Genomic DNA, 21,146 nt, shown 5'->3' on the forward strand with positions numbered 1-21,146 from the left:
GCAACGTAATAGCCAATAAATACGTTGACGTCAGGGAAGTGTTGCGTATTTTGCGTCGCGCGGCGATCCTCGCCGATATACCATCGATATATCGTGTGCTAATCTGTCGCGATATTTCCTGTCTATGTGTATACAGATCAGAAGGTGAGACTGAAGTTTGGACCGTCATATTAATTCCAAGATCGAAATGATGCAATGACATGCAATTCAGCGTATATCCTTTCATAGTCGGATAGACCGTGTATGGGATGTTACATGCAAAAATATCCACGAAATTTAATCGTTTCGTTAACGTAATGATTTAATAAACAGATGCAGAGAATTGGGACTCTATAGAGTGTTTGAGCGTAAGACGACCAACGAGGATGGCATTGAGTCGGAAATAATTAAGAGTATTACGATTCTTGCGAGTGTTCGTTCTTTTTTAAAAAGATATATGTAATACCTGTCGATCGATATCACCTTGAACATTTATGGTATAAATAATATAGTTTACGACGTGTACATTTATTTTTCAATCGTCGGAATTAAATCGTGAAAGTACGATAATAAGAAGAACGTTTTCATGAGAAAATAGAGATTCTACAGCAATGGGATTAATGAATAACGACGAGTCGAGGATTAATTAATAGGAGTTTTAAATCTTTTTAAATACAAGCTTTTAGTTTAGTTTAGTTTTTTTTTAATAAAAAGATCTAGTAATTGCAATATTCCTAATGTTAATTTGCTAATTGTTAAGTTAGTTAATAAATAGAATTTAACATCGACTTACGTTCCATTTAAGAGTCTCTGAATCGGAGAAGCTGGTAGGATAATAGTTAGAGCAAATAGTTATAAAAAACGATCTACGATACAAACTGGTTATCCAATGTAAGTATTAATTAGTAAGGCATACAATCGCGTCAAACGAGTCCAAGAAAATCAGAGGAAACTGTGTTATTACCAACGATTACTTCATCAGTTAGAGCTTCTTGCTGGTTGTGTCAATTCTGGCCAGTTTTTGTCGAACACGTTCGTCAAACGAGATGAATATGAAATTCGAAACAAGGACAATCACGAGAAGTAGCTGCTCTTTATATCAAAGGGTATCGGTTCATATATTTTACATGAAAATTGACATAACTTACTCGTTTCGCGATTTTAAATTTTACCATCGTTTAGTTTATCGTTCATCATATAAAAAAGAAAGCTTTGCATGAAATAAAATTTATATTTCTATTGTGTAAATAGAATAAGTGTGATAAAGTATATTAAAAACCAATTACTTTCAAAACATTATATAAATAAGAGTTAGCGTATATCGAAATACTTGTAAAAGTAGTTCGATGCGATATTTTGTAATATAAACCTCCTACGTAATGATTTCGTCATTATACAATTTGTTAAGAAAAATGGCGTGCAACATACGCAATGGCGAGCCATGTTATTCGACAAACAACCAAACAACCGATGTGCTCCCTTTAATTTTCCTTCGAATATTGAATACTTAAACATCCGGAGCGTTGATTGCAAAATGGATGGAAAACAACCTCGAAGTCGTTCGTAGAATCAGTCCTTGATTCAATAACCTCTGTTTTTTCTCTGCTTCTCTTTGGCGTCCGAGGGAAACGAAATTCGATTAAATGCATAACGAAATACCAGCCGATGTGATTACATTAAAAACAAAAGCAGACGAAAACAACGTGGAAATAATTTGTCGTATATCGAAATAATATTAATCTCGATTCAACAGGTTTCATCATCTTCTTCTTCTTCATTTCTTTGCCAATTTTACATAAAAAGAAGCAGAGAGATTAGAATTATTTAAATTCGATAAGGTTTCACGGTTTCAAATCGAGCCTACAATTTTGTATAAAATAATCAAATTTGTTGTCTATCAAAAGACACTATTAGTCTTTAATACAATAATTGAAAATTTAGAAAAGCGGAAATAATACAAAAATGGAGGAGATGATCCAAATAAATAACTAACTCAAAGAGTTTCAGGCTTGAATGAAAGAAAAATGTCGTAGAAATGGAAAAATGAAAAATGGAAAATAATAGCTGTTCTCAAAGGCTAAATGTAAATGGAATCGAGAAAAGAAAGATTTTCATGTACGTAGCGTGAAATTATTGACAAGGTGAAAGCAAATATTAATAAATAATTCTCGTATCGCATTTTTCATGAGGAAATAATAATCTCCGAGATTAGCCTTTTTTCGTTCTTTGATATCTCTTTTTTCTTTTTCTTTTTACCGATAGTGGGATAATAGATACAATTAACCAAAAAAACAAGAATTTAACGAACGTGTTTTGCTTCATTCATGTTTGCGTCATGCGTCATGTTTCTTGTTATTTCAATATTTTTCTTGTTATCAATAAAATGGCAAAATTGGCTCATACATGGACAGTTTCCAATTGTTTGAGCGACCAAACGTCGCCTAAAGGAAAGTCAACTTCGCCATTCTTTCCTCGCATTTCGATCTTACTTTTCAATCTTTGCCAAATGTTCGCACAGCTTTAGAAATCTTGAACAATTTTCTTGAAAACTGCACGTTCAACCTAACCCTCGAATAAATAAATAAAAAAAAATAAAAATATATAAGAATGTCTTCTCTAAATCGAATCTAACACCTCAACTTAAAAAAAAAAAAGAAAAAAGAAATGATAAATCCCTCGAACAATATGTCTTCTTCTATCCACGGTACAAAAGGTCGTCGTTTCCGATCTACAAAATGATCTTTGTCGGAAATATAACGAATTATCGGCAGAATAACAATTTATGGAACCGAAGGGGCCGAAGAGTGGAACACTCGCATGGCCATGTCGAAAGAAACAAACGGCCGAGCGTATCATTATTCACGAATGTAAAAGGAAGGCTGACGCACGCGAAGCGGGAGTCGCGCTAATCGCTGGTAGCTCGACGCGACCGCAGCCTCGACGTCGTCCGATAACGAGGAAAGATTATGCCCAAGGACAAGGCCACGCCGACTCCGCGCTACGAACGCGCGGACGTTCGCTGCGAGGAGACATTGCAACGAATCCGCGAGAAACACAGCCAGATATGCGCTTTGCAATTGTACGTTTGCTGCGAGAGACGCACAGTGGCTGCAGAAAATATTTCTACACCGTTGTATATAAATACAATGTATAATAACCATTCCATTAAGTATACCATTCGTATTAAAGGAAGATTCAAATTGACACACTATATATTTTAATAATTCTTGTACTAAAAAATTGTTTAGTGGCTGATTTTCATATCGGTACCAAGTCATCTATTCTTTGATGTACGTATCATATTTATTGATTACTCTTGTTAAATATAGATCGATTTTGTAAAATTCTGCGGTCTTTTTATACTTCGCGTTTTACAAACCTTCTTTTCTTCGCCATTGTAATTAGGTTCGGGTATATTAAATTTCGTATCATTCGAGCGATCTAAAGGACAAAGGATTATGAAATTCCACTTTTTGAAATTTTCGAAAATGTTATTACAAAAGCGCGTGATCGGTGGTTATCTCGGAAAAAATAAAATTTTTTGTTTTATCGAGTTAACCGATTCGGCAAATGCGCGACTCGTATGTAAATTTTAACATCTAAACGATTATTAAGATAACGAGATAACATCAACAGTACGATCACCGTGATTCTAACACGCGTACTTACTGTCCTTGCCACGCTACCAGGCCGCCTGTCAACAAGAACAAAGTGTTAGACTCGCTCCGGCGAGTCCGCCTGCTTTATCGTTCATCTCGCCACATATCGATATCTAACGATTCTACATGAAAGATCGACGAATTGATAGATCCTTTCCTTTTGGCGTTATGAATCTTCACGACCTCGATAGGTATCGAAAAACTGGTACGTTTAATTGGCGATTGGCGCGGTTTGAGTAGGTTTGTTGTATTGTTTGATGCTATTGATCAAGAGATTACCGAGCCTCGATGATTGTAACAAATGTCGAAAGATTCCTGTAATTATAAAGTGACGTGGTTTGAGTAGGTTTGTCCTGTTATTTGAAGATGTTGATCAAGAGACCACCGATGTCTTAACTCTGATTATGTACTGTAGCGTCTATAGACGCTGTATATTAAGTTTGCACATGTGTAGAACAACATCCTGTCGATTATCTAATCCAAGTTGAAGTATGTTTGACAAATTTTCAAGCTCGACTTTCTCGAAAACGAAGCGTCGTACGAGAAAGTTTACTTCTATATTTTCTTCTTATCTTTCAGCGGAGTAGCTAAGGTTGCTGCGTGTCAAAAGAACAGAATAATTCATTCGCATAACGTTTTCAAATTTTCTACAAACAATGGGCTCACTTGCGTATGCTGTGTAAAAGCCTGGCTTGTCCTCTTCCGAGCTTATTTTATACGAAAATAAATTGTTATTCAAACGCGTACAATCCGCAGAACGGAACGGGTGGTTGGCTGTTCGCCCCTTTCGCGGGCGAAACGCGGTCGAAACGCGGCGTAACGCGGTCACCGGTTACAAAAGCGTCCGTTCTGCTTGTTTTCACGTCCTTTATATTTGGGAAATACGGAAACGTAACAGACGTCCGTTTCCTTCTGCTTCCACGTCTCGTCCCGTTACGTCACGACACGCTCTCTCAGTTTCCGCCAATTTGCGTCATATGTACGTGTAATATAAACCACACATACATAAGCACAACGACTACGAAAAGTATCTGCGCGCTGTTGTATCTATCGTAGCATTTGCATACTAATCAATCAGGTCCAAGTATATTAAATTTCGTATAAGTCAGTAGTGCTTTCGTGTGACTAGAACAAATTTTATACGCGCCATGGGAATGAAACGTATAGAATCTTCTATAGATAGAAAAATATTTGATTGGAAAATAACGGTATATGCGAATATTTCCTGTAGCCACTGCATAGAATGGCTACGTACGATACAATATAAGAAGACTATTGCTTCGTATCAGGTATATTAATTTGACGATCGAACCGATCGTTTGTACCGATGGACAGTTCGTGACACGCGTTTCGTCGACGATATCGTAAGTGGAATGGACCGTCCATGGTCAGACACGGTTTCGATATCGATACGTTGATGAATGATCGCGATGAGATAGTATTGAATGTGGAAACGATGTTGCAACGTTCGAACCACTTTTTACTCTAAATATTATGTAAATATCAAACAGATGATAAAATTTGATGTTAATAAGTAACGTTATTTACTGTACTTCTATATATATATATATTTTAAAAATTGCTACATACGAAGTTTTATTTTAGAAAATGTTACTTTATATGCGATAACCTAATTCAGTAGCTTTGTCTCATGTGTAACATTTCATATGCAACGATCTAATTTGGTAGTTCTGAGTAATAGATATCTTTAGAACCAATCTTTTTGGACATTGGTGAAATTAAAATAAAAGGGAATTACTAAACTTAGTTGAGATATACTAAATACATACAATATAGGGATAGATAAATATAGAGATAAATGATAATAAAACTAACTAGAGTTTATATTACTCGAACCTATTATTATTATTATTTATCCTGTCATTAGTACTTATTATCTATTTTTATCGTTTACCATCGACGTCTTTGTTGTATTAATATGTAACCTACATAGGATATATTATTGCAAGGTTTTGTTCGAACACACTTGGCAAAGTATTGCAGATGATTTAGATTTGGTACATCGGATACGATATACGTGATCTTAAAAATGATTCGAAAGGACAGAGAATTAACATCGACGTCGACAGAGGCAAGTTATTTCGTAAGTGTAAGCAAATCGTCGACAGAATACGATACGAATGACGACGCGAATGATTTACAACAAAGCAAACAAGGGATAGCGAGCTTTCCGAGCTTTTGAAACGCTTCCAATCCTATGTTTCTGTTTACGATAAAATACCAGATTCTTTTCGAGAAAGGGACCTTGAAAAATCTTTCTTACGATATATTTCATTTTGAAGCATCTTCTTCCTTCGATTCCTTTCGGACGTTTCCAACAGTCCGACGATATAAAGATCGACAGTCGTTGAAAAATTGAAAGAGAAGGAAGACTGGTTCGAAGAACGGTACCTATAGAAATTCGTACCAGTTGGTACGTCTCGATTATCCAGTTGAAGTCTTTAAAACAATTCCGCCAAGTTCGAAAGATCGCCTGTAACTAACAAAGAAAATACTGGGGAAAAAGGCGAAAGTGAATGAGAAGTGTGGATTTTAAATTTATCGGCTATCACGCAACGCTTGCTCTCACGTGACAAGGTGATCGACGTCAAAGATGGTTCAAGGATCGTCGACGAGGATGATGAATTTCAAAGATGCCTGAAAGAATATAAAATATCGACGCGGAAGACGAAGATTTCAAAGAAGTTGCTTCGCGAATATTCTATCCTGTTTTCGAAAACGTCGGGCACGTAGTGCGCCACGGTTTCTTTGTAGTTCGAGGAAACGTGAGTCAAAAGAACGACGCGTGGACATCGAAGTCTGCCATTCGCATCTTCCTGGAAAGACATTAGACGCGATCTATTCTATCAAACGTTGGCCTTCACGTAACACGACCCCTTCCACGAACAGATATATCGTTTCATCGTGGAATTCGAAGGAGTTCTGGCTGTGGTCTAACCTCGTCATTGATTTATCGTTGCTTCGAGGTGTTGTCGTGCAATTTCTAAGGAATTTCGTTGTTGACATTTGGAATTAATTTCGGCCATGTTCCATAGACATCGAAATTTAGAATTCGCGTTACTATCTTAACCCTCGACTGGTATCGTTGAAACAGGATAGATCGTTGAAATAATTTCAATTGCGACGTATAATGTTTAAGCGTACAATTTTATTTACTTCCCTGCGTCTTTATCAAATCGCGTAGAATATGGAGTATTAAATAAAATTTAAACGCTTCGAAACTGAGTATCCTAATCGGACGGTATCGGTAGACGATGAAGCTTCAAAACTGGTAGAAATTTGTAGACTTATTGGCAAAATTAACTGTATTAACAATACTCTCAAGTAGTATGATAATTATCCTTCCGAAAACTGAATTATTTTTCAACGCGTGAAGAAATTTTGTTTCCTATTAATTATGAATAACGCGAGCACATTTTTTCACGCATTTATATAGAAACCATAAAGTATTAAAATTTGAGACTAGTTCCATCGAAAATAAATATATTTGCGATTCAATTAATTAGTAACTTGTTAAGGTACAACGTACCTTAGACGTGAGAGGATTATAAAAAACTGATTCAATTTTCGTTCTCCATTGGAAATTACGTCCGCTTTATTCGATTTATTATTACGTAGTTTCAAGTTGAAATATTGATTTTATCCAACGAATCAATTTCACGCGTCCAGGTATGTATTCGGATCGAAAAACCTTCGGCGGTATAAGAAGTAGCGATAAGTACTATATATACGAAGAGCGGTGTGTTTCTACCGATCCTCTGTTTACTGCGCCATTTAAACACACCGAACGTTATATCCAGATCTCTGATAAGCACACGTTGCCGCGTTATCGCGATAAACGCCGGAGTTCAAGTACGGATCCGGCCGGTCGTACGATCATAACCTCGAACAACGCCATCGTCTACACGCGTGTGCTTCCCTCGCGAGTAGGTACATACACATCTGAATGAACTAGAGGAAACGAAAGGAACAGAGAGAAAAGAAGAAAATTGAAGGACAAAAGTGGAATTGTGCAACTGCTAGCTCGAATATCTCTGTTATTTCGTGTAATAAGCGAACATGTTACTTATAATCGTTGCATGGTCGCAAGAAAAACGTAACATGGCAGTAATAGTTTCTCTAAGTATATAGATGTAACAAACAATAAGTGAAATCTAAAGGTTAATTTTTCTTCGTTCTTTTAACCGTTCACTAAGTTTCCTTATGCGTATAATTGGATTAATGTCACTCGAGAAACTGTACGAGTTACGAATTACAAGTTAAATTTGTTTATCGATTAGTAACGATAAAAGGTTTAGTAACAAGACAAATGGAATTCCACGAGGAAGTTTTATTCGATTTATACGACGTAAAATAATTCATGCAAATTATAATTAATTAATTTCTTCATTTAGCGTAATCCAGTTGGCATCCAATCATCCATAGTCCAACGATGCGAGTAGAAAATAACCAATCTTTATCCTTCCGAGTATAATATACAAATCAAAATGAAGTACGTATCACCTTAGTCCTTTAAAATACGGAATATGCGAGTTAAAATCAAGTACCCTAACACAAATACGCGTATCACTTGCGAGCCAACGATACTATTTAACGATAGATTTGAACATCGAATTTGTTACGATAAATTATCAGAGAAACTATGGCTCGGAGCAATCGTATAAAATAAATAAGAAGGACAAAAGGTGTTCGAACATTCACGCTACCTGTCGAAGATACTAATCTCTTCTCGATATCTGTGTCTGATTATCTACGGCCACTGATACGTCTGTTCCTAAATCCGCACGGCCAGCCGTTCCAGCAGGATTCTTTGTACTCGCGAAGGCCACCGAGGCCATGGAATTTTATTTTTTACCGTGGCCAGCCGGAATATTATGTCAGCATTATGTATAGACGCGATACCGCGGACGATGCTTCGATCTTTTCGGGCAGAAGTCAAACTGAAGGCCAGCCACGCACGAGAAACGCCTCGTAGCGAACCCGAACGAACCGTTCGACGTCCTTGCGACAGTTTTAGTCTACGTTTTAGCGAGTTTTATACTCGCGTCGGCCAGCAAGTCTCACCTACAACATATGAAAGTTGATTTACATTAACTGTTCAGAGACAGAACGGGTACTGCACTCGTTTGGTCTGAATGAAGACACTTGGTGTTTATACTATCGGTTTGTGTCTGATACGTCTTAAGATAGAAAAATAATGTTTATTCGTATTACGGAATGGCTCTCGTTTGACGTCTTCTCGTTAATTTTTTTAAAGATTCTGTATCGTTATGAAAGGAAGATGATAATAAAAATTCAATTTAATCGCTGTGTCATCGGTATGTAATATGTAATATAGCAAACTGCGGATTTATATTCATTTATGAAAAAATATAAATGTGCAAAAATGCACACAATATAATAAAAATGTATAAAATATCCAAAATATAGTAGCTCTTATAATATTTATTAAATAAGACAGCTGTCTGTCTAGCTTCCACTTCTTTTTTAACTACTATTTGAAAAAATATGAATTTGTATAAATATCTGTAATCCAACTATTGCAAATCATCTGTAAGTCGATTTTAAAAGAATTAGACGAGCGAGATGTCGTCTATTTTGAAAATTCAACGTGTCCAAACGTCGCAACAGCAAATTTGTCCAAGCGGTAGATACATCTTACGTCACTATTTCCAATAAAATCGCGTACTATGAAAATGATCGTACACCTATTTGCACGAGACTAAGGCAGAAGGTTTTGATACATCAGAATCGAATGTCTAATGTCTGTGCAGAATGCACGTTTGGTTTCTCTACGAGAAATTCAAGGCCCTATAATTCTTCTAACTGGGGCAAGTGGTGTTTTTAGGAAATCGTGTTTGTATATATCGTTGTTGATTTATTTGGCCGTGTAATTCGGAGATGAATCTTTATGAAAGTGGGAAGTGAAACGTGAAGCTCGTTAATGGGAGAATATCGGCCGGTATTGGATAGCCAGCCTTCTGGCATCAGGTTGATAAGTTTTATACGCATTTGCTACATCGTGAGTCGTTTCAAGCATCTAACAGATAAGTTAAAAAAGCAATTACAAAAATAAAAAAAAGAAAATTGTTTTTCTTAACTCCAATAAATTAATAGAAAGTAATAAATTAATGGAAACATCGTGATCTACTTGCTTCACATTGGTCCTATTTCTCCTGAAAATTTATGTCACTATTTTAATAGAAATCGTATCACAAAGTATTATCGGGACATAAACAGTTAAAGGTTAAAAAGCGGAAGCTCGACCACCTGGAGGAACCGAAGAATCCACGAGCGACAGCTATAGAAACTTAACGATCGGTGTCAATAAGAAACGTCTGAAACGATAACCATGCGAAAATCAGCAATCAAAACGACCACGAGTTGAAATATCGGCGAAGCTCAAGGCCAGGAAGTCCGCAGATAAAGTTTCCGCGAAGCGGTCGAACAATCAAATCGATCGTGACGTTACTCGAGGTTAAGATCTGTCGACGCTGTGGATCCGTACTTGAACTCGTCCCCGCTGAATCATGCTGATATCGCGCTCGATAACGAAATCAGACACGCGCGTACAACACACGTTGCTACCATATACATTATCGTTCAAAAGTATTTGAATATCTGCTTATTTCTAGCAAGAGGTGTTGTAGCTCTGTCGCGATTCTCGAACTTTTATGTTTCAATCTAATTTTAGCAATCAGCAAGGATTTGTAGCGGTTTATAGAGGAAGAGACGTTTAACGCGACATTGAAAGGAGAAATCATGCGTACGAATAATAATAATAATTTCGTTCAAGCTTGAGATATTTTTTAACGTGGGAAAAAAAGAAATAATCGGATCGAAAATGAGTGGGAAAAATCGGCAGGATTAGAAAATTACCAATATATCGAAGTGCGACGATTTTGTTCCCTAGGATCGTCATTGGTACGTAACAGAATATTTCGACGGGATTAAACCGATTTTAAGAAGCATTGCGCATTAACGAAACTAACGTTTGTAATTGATAAAACTGATCGAATTATTTCGTCGTTTGCAGATAAACTCTTCGCGTCTCGATTCCGCAATTTCTCAATTAAATTTCAGTCGCATTAATACACGAATTACGATCGTGATTTCGTAAGAAGGTAAGAAATGCTAATTCATCGTTAATTTGTAACACTTTAATGAAATTCGAATACCGTTGCTTGAGTAAACTGTACAGACTTACGAACGATAGTGTACGTGTACATAAAGACACTCGGCCAGATAACCTTCCACGCTGGCCGCCAAAGAATCCGTTTAGAGGCGTGCGGTCGCGGTAATCCGCGGCCAGAAAACGCGAGACCAATCGATCATTCCAGAGGGGACAAGGGCAGAACCGTTTTATGTAATCACCGGACACGTCAGAGATCGTACGTGAAAACGTTAAAGCGAGCGTGGCGCAGCTCGATTAGCGATGCGAGCCGACCGTTCTGAAACCTCGGTGTTGTCGCGTTTGCTACATGTTGTTATTGGAACAGGCAACTATTTTATTTATATCTTGTACTTATTTTACTTTCTATATTTTATTTTATTTTAAGGAGAAGTTAGGAAACTTTAGGCGTAATTTATACAGAGATATTATGCAAATTGGTGAATTAATTAAATAATCAAATAAACGATGATTCAAAGAGGCTGAAATTCTTCAAAGTATTATTTCATCGCGGTCTAATTGCGATTAATTCGTGGTCGGTAAAAGAGAAAAATATTTCAAAGAATACACTTTCTCAGAAATAAACAACAAGAAGAGCATCTTGTATATAGAATGCTATTTGTGAAATCGACTGTACACCGACTCTCGCCCCGCTATGTCATAAAATCGACGAAACTCCACGTACTATCCATTTTTCACCTTCGTTCACGATTTGGCCAATAAATCGTCGAAACTGATAAGAAACACCAACTTAACATGTCTTCTTGTCTTTCTTTTCTCAAAACCATAATTTCTGCCGTTTCGCCGTCTCGAATACATCTTTGATCCACGAGGATACGTGGAAGATGACGCAATCAGCGTCTCATAGCAAAGACTCGAGTCAGTGAAAAGTGCATTGTTATCGGCCGCTCCAGCAGCTCCTGTAAGCAAAGATTATCTCTGTACGAACGTGGACGCTGGTAACAGCGCGGCGAGGGGCCACCACGAAACTTGTCGATCCGTACAAATTTCAAGGCCGATGCGAGACGTCGCGCGGGTACACGTGCGTCGTCTCTCAAGGCCGTGACAATAGTATGATCTTCGTCGTGTTCCTTGCCCGGGTCCTTGAGCGGTATAGGTGCGAGAAACGCGACTTTTGCGCGCTGATACGGTCTGTCGACGTCTGGCAGTTGTCAGGAAGTTGCATTCAGTTTACACGAGAAAGGAAGAAGTGTAAAAGCACGGATGCGTGGAAAACGGGGCGATCTCCATGTGGAGATCATTTTCCAACATATTTTACATTACACGTTGCCGAACAAAATTATTTCTATGAGACAACTTTTAAGAAACGAATATGTAGAATTACATATATACTGTCGCGGTAAGTTGAAAGGGAGAGTGTTCTGATTTGGTTTCATTGAATTTTATATTTGAATGAATTTAATCGGCAAAAATAGTTAGGAATATTGTTCGAAAATTGGAATTAAATACCGATAGAAATATAATTTATTTCGTTGTTGCTGTATGTTTTCAGAAAGACTGGCGAGAAGATTATTGGAACTATTAAAAATTATACTATGCTCGAGAGAATTAGACAATCTTCGGTAATTAATTCTATTAAAATGATAAAGAAAATTCCATTAAAATGATCCTGTTGTACCGAGTAATGTATCAGAGGCGAACATGTTTTGTGCGCGTGATAAATTGATAACGTTAACACGAAGTCAACATTCGTACGATATTACAGGGAAGATCGACTTTAAGACAATCGTTAAACAAAAGTACACGAACGATACGATTAACCAATAAAAATTTCGTTTAGAACGAGATCGTTTGACCAACCGAGATACGTTCAACTTTGAAACACGACAATTAATAAAAGAGTAAGAATCATCGAGAACTTTAAACAGTACAAACGTTTGTCCCTCGGTTAAAGGAGAAGTTACAAAAGGACAGAGCAGCATAGACTCGTAAGAAACTTCCATTGCGCCTGATAAAACAAATCTCAAATGATGAAACATTTAAATTTAAAGCGTGAAATGCAAGAAGATGACTTTGTGTTTCCTATTGTTTGGCACATAATTAAATCGTATTGTACGTATCACTGTGGCACTATACGTGAAACTGTGTTGCAGTGGGATAGTATCGATTACCTGGGCGCAGGATATTTATGGATGTTCTATTATAGCACCGAACGTTAGAATTACGTATGGAACGTTCACGTGTAGTATATAGTTCAGGTGTAGTATATAGTTTACGTGTAGTATACACCATTCTACGTTGGTGAAAAAAAAAGTGTTCTCTACTAGTGTCATATTTATTTTTATCGTCCTTTTCTGCGATAACACGTGACAGATATTTGAAGCGCCTCGGTGACCGTGTAATTCAGCCGTAAGTGAAATAGGTTCGTAAAGATCAGACACGACGGCAACTGTACGTAATTCGGTAACCAAGTCGTAGTATCTTTATTATACAGTGATTGTCTACACAGTCGTTGCAATTACTAATTTTGTGAAATTCACAGACAGTTGCGTTACGATCTTTCGTAATATAAACAAGCTCCTAAGCTAAAAAATAGAATATATAATGGTGTGTTTATCGAAAACACCAGTCATTTTCCTAAATATAATCCTCCTTCCGTCTTCTAACTTGCGATATATCTATTACTATGCAACGAAATCTCGGTTCGCTTCTCGCTAACGCTTATAAACTAATATAGGGGGGACAATTATTTAACGGGAGAAACTAAACGAGTTAATTGACACCAATTAAGACTTCGCCGAAATAAGTGGGATTTTACAACAGTTCGCTCTTCTTCTACGTATCAAATCGTCTCAAGTAAGTAACACAAATAACTTTCAGCTGCTCCAATTTCCAGTAAAAAAAAAAAAAAAATAACAAAGCTCGACGATATTCAGTAGCTTCGTCGATAAAATTCTTCTGTCATATGAAACACAGGTAATTCTCGAAAACTTGAAAGAAATTCAGCTTCCATCGACAATAACGAATATGGCTAAAGTTTCTTGATAAGTATCACGAAACTCAGACGATTCGTCAAAAAAGTTCTTTCGTAATAAGATTGGCTCAAAAACTTGCCAATAAGAATTACGTAATTCAAAAGATTCGTCGATAAAATTCTTTGCTAATATAAAACGGATATGACCGTCGAGAAATTTCATGCATAAAAACAACAAAGTTCATCGTTCTTAGAAGTCGTAGCAACGTGTTTCCCTTTTGTACATACAACACGAATAATTCTAAAAAAACTGATACAATTTCGTCTAAGAACATTAAAGATCAACTACGAAGCACCAAGTCCGAACGATTTGTCAACAAAACTTCTTTCTTCACATAAAACACGAATAATCCTGGGAAAATAGATCCAGGCTTTGAAAACAACAAGGTTTATCCCTGTGATTTCGATTGCTTTGGATCGACACGATGGGTAGCGGTCCGCGGAGAGGTCAGCGATGGTAAACGGTGTCGATTATAGGCGAGCCTGTTGTGGTGGTGGCAGTGTAGCATGACTGGTAGCCGATATATCTGTATACGTGTCCGTCCCAGCCGCCCGTGACCACGTGGCCTTGTCCTTGTACGACGTCGACGTCGAGCGTTCCGTGCCACCGACACCCGTCGTCGGTCGCCGTGGAACCTTCCTACGACGAGCCGCGGCGGAGAGAAGAGAGATGTCCCAGCTCAGCTCGCGTGTGCGCCCGAGCTTCTCGCTCTTCGCATATAAATGCACACGGCCAATACATGTATAGATAGGAATGTGTGCTCGTGAACGCGTTTACGTGGAGCAAAGGCGCCGTTTAACGCGGAATTACGAGGTAATTCGTCTCTTGCCAACCGGCAACTGCGTCACCCGTAACTGTAAATCTTCTACCTATCGATTCGATGCAACCTTGGACAGCGGCTAATTGAGAGGTTTAGAGGAAACGTGGTGCGAGTGATCGAATCTTTAACTCGAGGATGACGCGAGTAAAGGTGAGTTTTTATAGAGGAATCTGTATGTTTTTAGAGGGTAAGCTATTAGGCGTAGAAACATGTTACCTGTAGATTAGGTGTAATTTTGAACAGTAGATATTCGAGAAGCTTAATGGAAACGTAAAACGAGCGATAAAACACCTTCATTCGAGAAGATCGCGGGTAAAGTTGCGTTTTAATAGGGAAACCCGGCAATACGTTTTTCGAGAGTAAAGTAATTCGATGCCTTGCATTGTATCAGCTACAACATTAGGTATTTTCTGACTATTTTGGCATTTTACAAAGCACGACTTACGCGTAGAACGTCATCCGTAAAGCGAAGCATGGAAACTCGCGCGAAACACAGATCCCCGTAAATTGAGGAGGAAATCTCGATATCTCGTCGCAAATAAGGCGTCACGTTTTTCTTAGCGACAGCTTGCAGTTGGAATCACCTTTTGCTCGCATTAATCACACAGTGCAAAGGAACTGTTAACTTTAACCTCGGCAGAAGATTAAATTGTAACTGACGTTTTCCTTAAAAGAAAGAATACCAGTCTTATAGCTGCTAAAATACGAGCTTCAAAATTACCAAGGATTTTGTACTTACACGTGTGTTTTATCAGAAGATACCCAGAATAGGTAAAACACGCGTTTTGCAATACATACGAATTTACAACTGTGATTCAACCGTATATATGAAGCCTGTGTGCAATCGTAATTAGTGGCCTGGTAACTTCGCGAGTTTCGTATGCCGATTTCATCAACCACAAGAGATATATTGCTGAAAATTATTGACACGCGTAATCGTGTTTATCATTATCGATCGCGTTCTCGATTGGCTTGCCCTCGCCTTCCGATTGCATTTCAAAATCTAGCATTCTTCTTATTCTTATACGACGGACATGTTAAAACGAGATTATGAAATTTTTAATTCAAAGCTGACACGGAATAAATGGTTCAGGGTTACTCTTCTCTGATAGATTCTCTCTTAAACAATAAACGAAGGAGAATAACGTGACCTGATACAAGTTATATTCTCTGTTTTTCGCAAAGAGACAACTTTTTAATCGCCGACGCTGTATTATGGAAATTTTTATTTCAATGTTATATAATTTTTCGAATTGCAGGATTCGATAGGGCGATCATTTCACAAATTTCCGTGGATTTATTAATTACTTCTAAAGGATTTATATCTTCGTCTACCATCAGAGAGCTCGTATATGAATTATAATAATTATATCAAATGAAATATACATGATACCTTATTGGCACTTTATTTCCTTAGAACACGATTAATCCGAAATATATGCATCTAGAAATAACTCGATGATTCTAAAGCAAATTTTATCTGAAACAGTGGACGCGTTATGAATTTATTCTTTCACGAGCTTTGCTCCCACGTGTACGTACGTATATATGAGAGGAACATGTATATATTCTGATAGAAAAAAAATGTTGTAAAAACTATATAAGAATAAAAATAAGAAACAGAGTCGATCCTGAGAGTTTTATATTTCACGTAAATTAAAATCATATATCTCGCGTAACATCCCTTATATCAGATTTCCCCCGGTATAGGTTAACTTTCGTTTGAAATACTCTTTTCATTGGCCATCAATCTTGAAGATATCGTGGAAAGATTGAAATAAAACCCCTTATATACCGTTTCTATTCATGGATCTGGAATGTAAACGTCGGTATTGCGTTCGCATTTTGTGCAAAATTATCCGGAAGAACTGATACCGCGTGTCGCGAATAGGAGAAGATCGCTATCGCGTCATCGCATCTCGCATAACATTATGCAATTTGATTAAAGACTCTTCGAAAACGAGGACAGGCCGATTCTCGACGAGAAGTAGAGTAGTAGAGATCTTTTGCTGATCCGTGGATTTTCGCTGACGGTTTACGATGATCCAGCAGTCGTGTGTTGCGACGCTGATCAGGCAAAATACTACGAGGCAGATTAGTTTCATAGCTGTAATTTCTGGTCGAAGAGAGGGGAAATAGGAATTATCGAAATTACTGGTTATTACTACTGTTTATTTCTTGTTGCTTCTCATAATTATTCTATGATACTTGTTACTTTTTATATTTATTAAAATACTTACTACTTGTTTGCTGTTACTTACCAATATATTATAACGTAGCTTTTTATACTTTGATTCTTTTATTCTTCATGTCATTACATTGAAAGTTCAACACAACGGAATTGTAAAATTGTATATAATTGTATAAATATTAAATTTTTGTTAATAAAACAGAAACTCGTTAAAATACGAAATTTTCTTTGATTCCAAGATTATGTAATACCAAACAGTTTTGTATTATTTAAATACAGGTATGATTAAATAAAATTTTCTAATCTCCTAGAAAATTACTTCTTTCGCGGTTATGTCACTATTCTTCCGGGACGACAGTTTGTGAATAATATAATCACGTTACATAAAACTAAGCTAAAACGGGAATAGAATATTTTCGATTCGTTGTTTCCACTTCGTCGCAGGATCACTGAAAATACTACGCCACTCGCAAGCCAAATCTGAAGAAATCAACGCCAAATTATTCCTGACCTACGCCACGGCACACCTATACAATAAATCCAAATATAGAATAGGAATAAGATACAGCAATCGATCCAATGAACGACAATCGATCGTGACTCGATCCATGAAACTCCTAAGAAGAGTTTAACCTTTATCCTGTGTGTCAATTTCACGGTTCGATCAATTTCCTGTACGATAGCTTCATCATTTGTAACGCGACACGAACAATTTAACACCGAATGTACAGAAATTTCATTCCTTCTGTTTCTGATAGAATAATTCGTAACTATCCGTCGTTCTATCGTATTAACTTTCATCAGGAAAGTAAATTATTGTTTTATCGAGTTACAGGACACGCGTAAGGATAACAGACACATCACGGAAGCCCATTACATAAACCGGAGGCACAAGAACAATTTTTATAATTTGAAAAAGATCATTTGTCACAGTATCGTCGAATACCGCAGTTCCTCTTTCATTTCATGGAATTGCAAGACCCGCGCGGAGGAAAATAAACTGTAACAGATATTGACCAAATTTCTGAAATTCCTCTTCGCAATTACGATGGAAACGCGATGGCAAACTGTAAATTGGCTGAGCGAAACGATGAAACGAGAATTTGCGTTAACGCGACGTAGATCTAACATCAGCTAATTAAGAAACGTATCTACAACTATTCCTACGATAAAAAGAGCTCCCTTAATCTTCTAAACGTAACCCAACCATCCACCAAAAAATCTACCGACGCAATTGTCCCGATCGGAAATAATAAATTCCCCATGTCTTGGCGTCTGTCTTGGTATCGTTGAGTCACCGCACTTGCACAAAGCTTCGAAACCGACGCTACGTTTCATCTTCTCTCGATATAAGAAACTATCTCTAAAGAAAGAACCTAAGAAGCAGACGGAAACAACAAGAAGGCTTGAGAGGGGGCAGAGAAAACGGAACTCGTCTTCGCCACCGTGTTGGACACGTGACACGGATTTCGAGATCGGAGGATGGCCGGTCGACGTGGCATATACGACGAAAGCACGCGATGCATCTAAACCGGGAACACGTGAGAACCAGTTCGGATCCAGTTCCCCCGGCTGCAGTTGCACCGACTGGCGGTGGCGGTCGCATCGATCGCCCGGTCGCCAAGGCTGCGTCTTATTCGGGCAAGGCCAAGGTCGTTGGCTGGCATTGCCGTCGAGCGAAGGTGAGATCGCAATTTCCCGCACGGGGGTTGCGCGCGGAAAGTGCAGCCGGGGTCACGGGCGATCCGCGAGATCGAACCAGCCGTTCTTGGCATTCGTCGGGTCGATGCGAAAACAGGGAGCAAAGGGATACAGAAGTCGCGGCAAGGAGAAGGGGACAGGCATTGGTCTGACGTGCCAACAAATTTTGTGTAGGTGCGTTTCAAGCAGGTTAAAGTTAAAAGTAGTGGTACGAGACAGATGGAAGAGGTTGCGATTGCTCTCGATGTCTTTTAAAGGGGATCGAGCGAGGTTTAGAAGAATATTTTTCGTTAGTTTTGTGCGCGCCTTTGGAACAGATTGGAATTGTTGGGAAGTCTTTCGTAAGAAGCACATTATATATTTTTAAAGTAGAACAAAGAGTCGACGTGCCAATAGATGCGCTTTCTACACAAGTTAAATATGAGACGAGTAGCGAAATTAATGTTGACATAAGCTTCTGAGGGCGACTAAAAGGATTGTAGCAAATTTTCTCGTGAAATTTATGAGCACCGTAATTTGTAAATTTCCACGGTGATTCTATGTGCTTGTAGATCAGTTCGCTGGTATTAGTTAGTAGATAGTTGGCAGATGGTTGACGTGAGCTTCCTAAAGGAGGACATTACAATCTACTGAAGTTATCGTAGAGTTTAGTCATAGATTGTTTATGTTTAAATTATTATAATCCTAGGGATTATAACACTCGTAGATTTATTTCCTCGTTGTGTGTCTCTGTGTCCAATATATTTTCTGAACAGGAGATTTTCTAGTATTTCGGTAATACCTCGTATCTATGGTATAAATAATTTAGTTTAGAAGAAAAGTCTGGCAAGAAAGTGGACTGAATTCTCTCATTCTTACTCGGAAGCTCGCATACCTCATCGATGATCCACATTGTTCTCGAAAACGAACCTTCGTTTATTTTAATTCCTGTCTATGTGACTATTCATTTCGCTTTTATTTCTAAGAAACTAAATGGATCATAAATCTATTCGAAATTGAAATGATAATCCAAAGTCGCACAACTAGAAATGAAATAACCAGAAAAGTGAGAAAGATAACTTTTATTTCAATTTTCTCTCCACCCCCCTCTCTCTCTCTCTCTCTCTCTCTCTCTCTCTCTCTCTCTCTCTCTCTCTTGTGGGCAACATTACATATTTGCAAAAGCGAGCGATAAAAACATATAGAACGACGTTAAACGAGCAATAAAACTTTGATAAAAATTGTGGTATATCGTTCAGGTATCAGCAACAGCAAAGTTGCGCAATAATGACCACCTCAGCGATGATATAATAATGGTATTGCAAACAATATTAGTCAATAGGACGTTTCCTGGTTAGATAATGGCAGCAAGGTTACGTGAAAAGAAGCAACGTGTGCAGCGAAGGTGTTGTTAACGCTGTTCGAAGCTGACTTCTACCTAATCGGCCTATAATACGAGACAAGACTGGTTGCGGTCGGTTCATCTCGTGTCTAGGCGGCTTATTTAATTGACTCGAGTTTCGTGCGTTGCTCAATTTTCCACCAACACGTATTTTTATCCGTGATATCGCTTTCAATCTCGATGTTGCTACCTGATAAACGAACTACAAATTAAAAGAAACAAACGAAAATCCCAGCGTGAGCTAGAAACATCACTTCCTACGTCGTTTACTTTGCCAGAGGGAAATGTCATTCCAATTCTCATAATTAGTAAAAAAAAAAAAAAAAAAATATGATTCTATTATCATTCAATCGCCGAAATATCCTACAAAATTTATTACCACGAAATGGCATTCCATTTTAACTGGCCGCTGCTCATAAAAATTTATATTTTCCTTCTATTCAATTACTAGACATCCGGTATTATTTATGCCAACGAATCGAAATTCCATTACGATTCTCCAATTAGCAAAATGTTGAAGCCCCGTGTACCACGTATTCCGACAGAAGCAAATCACCTCGTTCTCCTTCCACCCCGTAGACTATTCTTCCGTTCGATGTTTCGAAATCTGTTTCTCCCTCGACGTTCTATAAATCGTCGTGTGTGTCGTAAAAATCGAAGGTCTTGACATTGTTCCTCTATTCAGCCATCGCATCGATATCACGACTTTAAATACGCCGATGCTCGTTTAAGCGGTACATCACCCTTTAAAGGAGGTAGAGCCGGCGACGAATAGAAGACCTGTGGCGATATTCTACGTACAATAGTGGCTCACGGAAGTATTCCAACGTCACAGAAAACTTTTATGCGTGCGTGTTACGTAAACCATATCGAGACTTTATTAGCGCTTTAACGAAACGCTTTGCACAATTTCGATGCAACCCGAAAATGTACATGAAAGTTACGAGATATTTACTGCAACGATACATTTAGCAGTAAATTAGTATGTCTATAGTATAGATAGCCGTAAACATGTCATTGGTACCAAAGATAAACATACATCGTGGCTTATTATTAGCGAGTAACTGAACGCGTTCAGACAGAATGTGTTGATCTTTCGGAAGTGTAGGCGATAATCATCGTGAAACTTGCATCTTGAGATTTGTTTCAAATTTTGCCAATCTGATCGCGATAGACGAGCCTCGTTGCGGCGCTATTGAAATTCCACGTTATGGAAGTATAATAACG

General features: G+C 37.9%; 3 long non-coding RNA genes across 6 annotated transcripts; 1 reads left to right on the forward strand and 2 right to left on the reverse strand.

Moving 5' to 3' along the window:
- Window positions 1–3,304: 3,304 nt before the first annotated feature.
- Window positions 3,305–4,228, reverse strand: LOC122573233. Its single transcript, XR_006318687.1, has 3 exons — window positions 4,036–4,228; window positions 3,649–3,953; window positions 3,305–3,420 (listed from the first exon to the last, which is right to left on the reverse strand). It is a non-coding gene; the product is annotated as an uncharacterized LOC122573233 (long non-coding RNA).
- A 3,037-nt stretch (window positions 4,229–7,265) lies between these two features.
- LOC122573232 lies at window positions 7,266–11,123 on the reverse strand. The gene is made up of 3 exons (XR_006318686.1): window positions 10,867–11,123; window positions 8,366–8,723; window positions 7,266–8,169 (listed from the first exon to the last, which is right to left on the reverse strand). It is a non-coding gene; the product is annotated as an uncharacterized LOC122573232 (long non-coding RNA).
- Window positions 11,124–11,981: 858 nt separating this feature from the next.
- LOC122573230 lies at window positions 11,982–16,275 on the forward strand. 4 transcript variants are annotated; one of them, XR_006318683.1, is made up of 4 exons: window positions 11,982–12,190; window positions 12,344–13,647; window positions 13,768–14,796; window positions 15,906–16,275. It is a non-coding gene; the product is annotated as an uncharacterized LOC122573230 (long non-coding RNA). The 4 variants fall into 4 exon arrangements; XR_006318682.1 differs by having other exon boundaries at window positions 11,988–12,190; window positions 12,344–12,413; window positions 12,557–14,796; XR_006318680.1 differs by having other exon boundaries at window positions 11,985–12,190; window positions 12,344–14,796.
- Window positions 16,276–21,146: the final 4,871 nt, after the last annotated feature.

The sequence above is a fragment of the Bombus pyrosoma genome, linkage group LG11 (genome assembly GCF_014825855.1).
Source record: "Bombus pyrosoma isolate SC7728 linkage group LG11, ASM1482585v1, whole genome shotgun sequence".
Taxonomy (NCBI): Eukaryota; Metazoa; Arthropoda; class Insecta; order Hymenoptera; family Apidae; genus Bombus; species Bombus pyrosoma.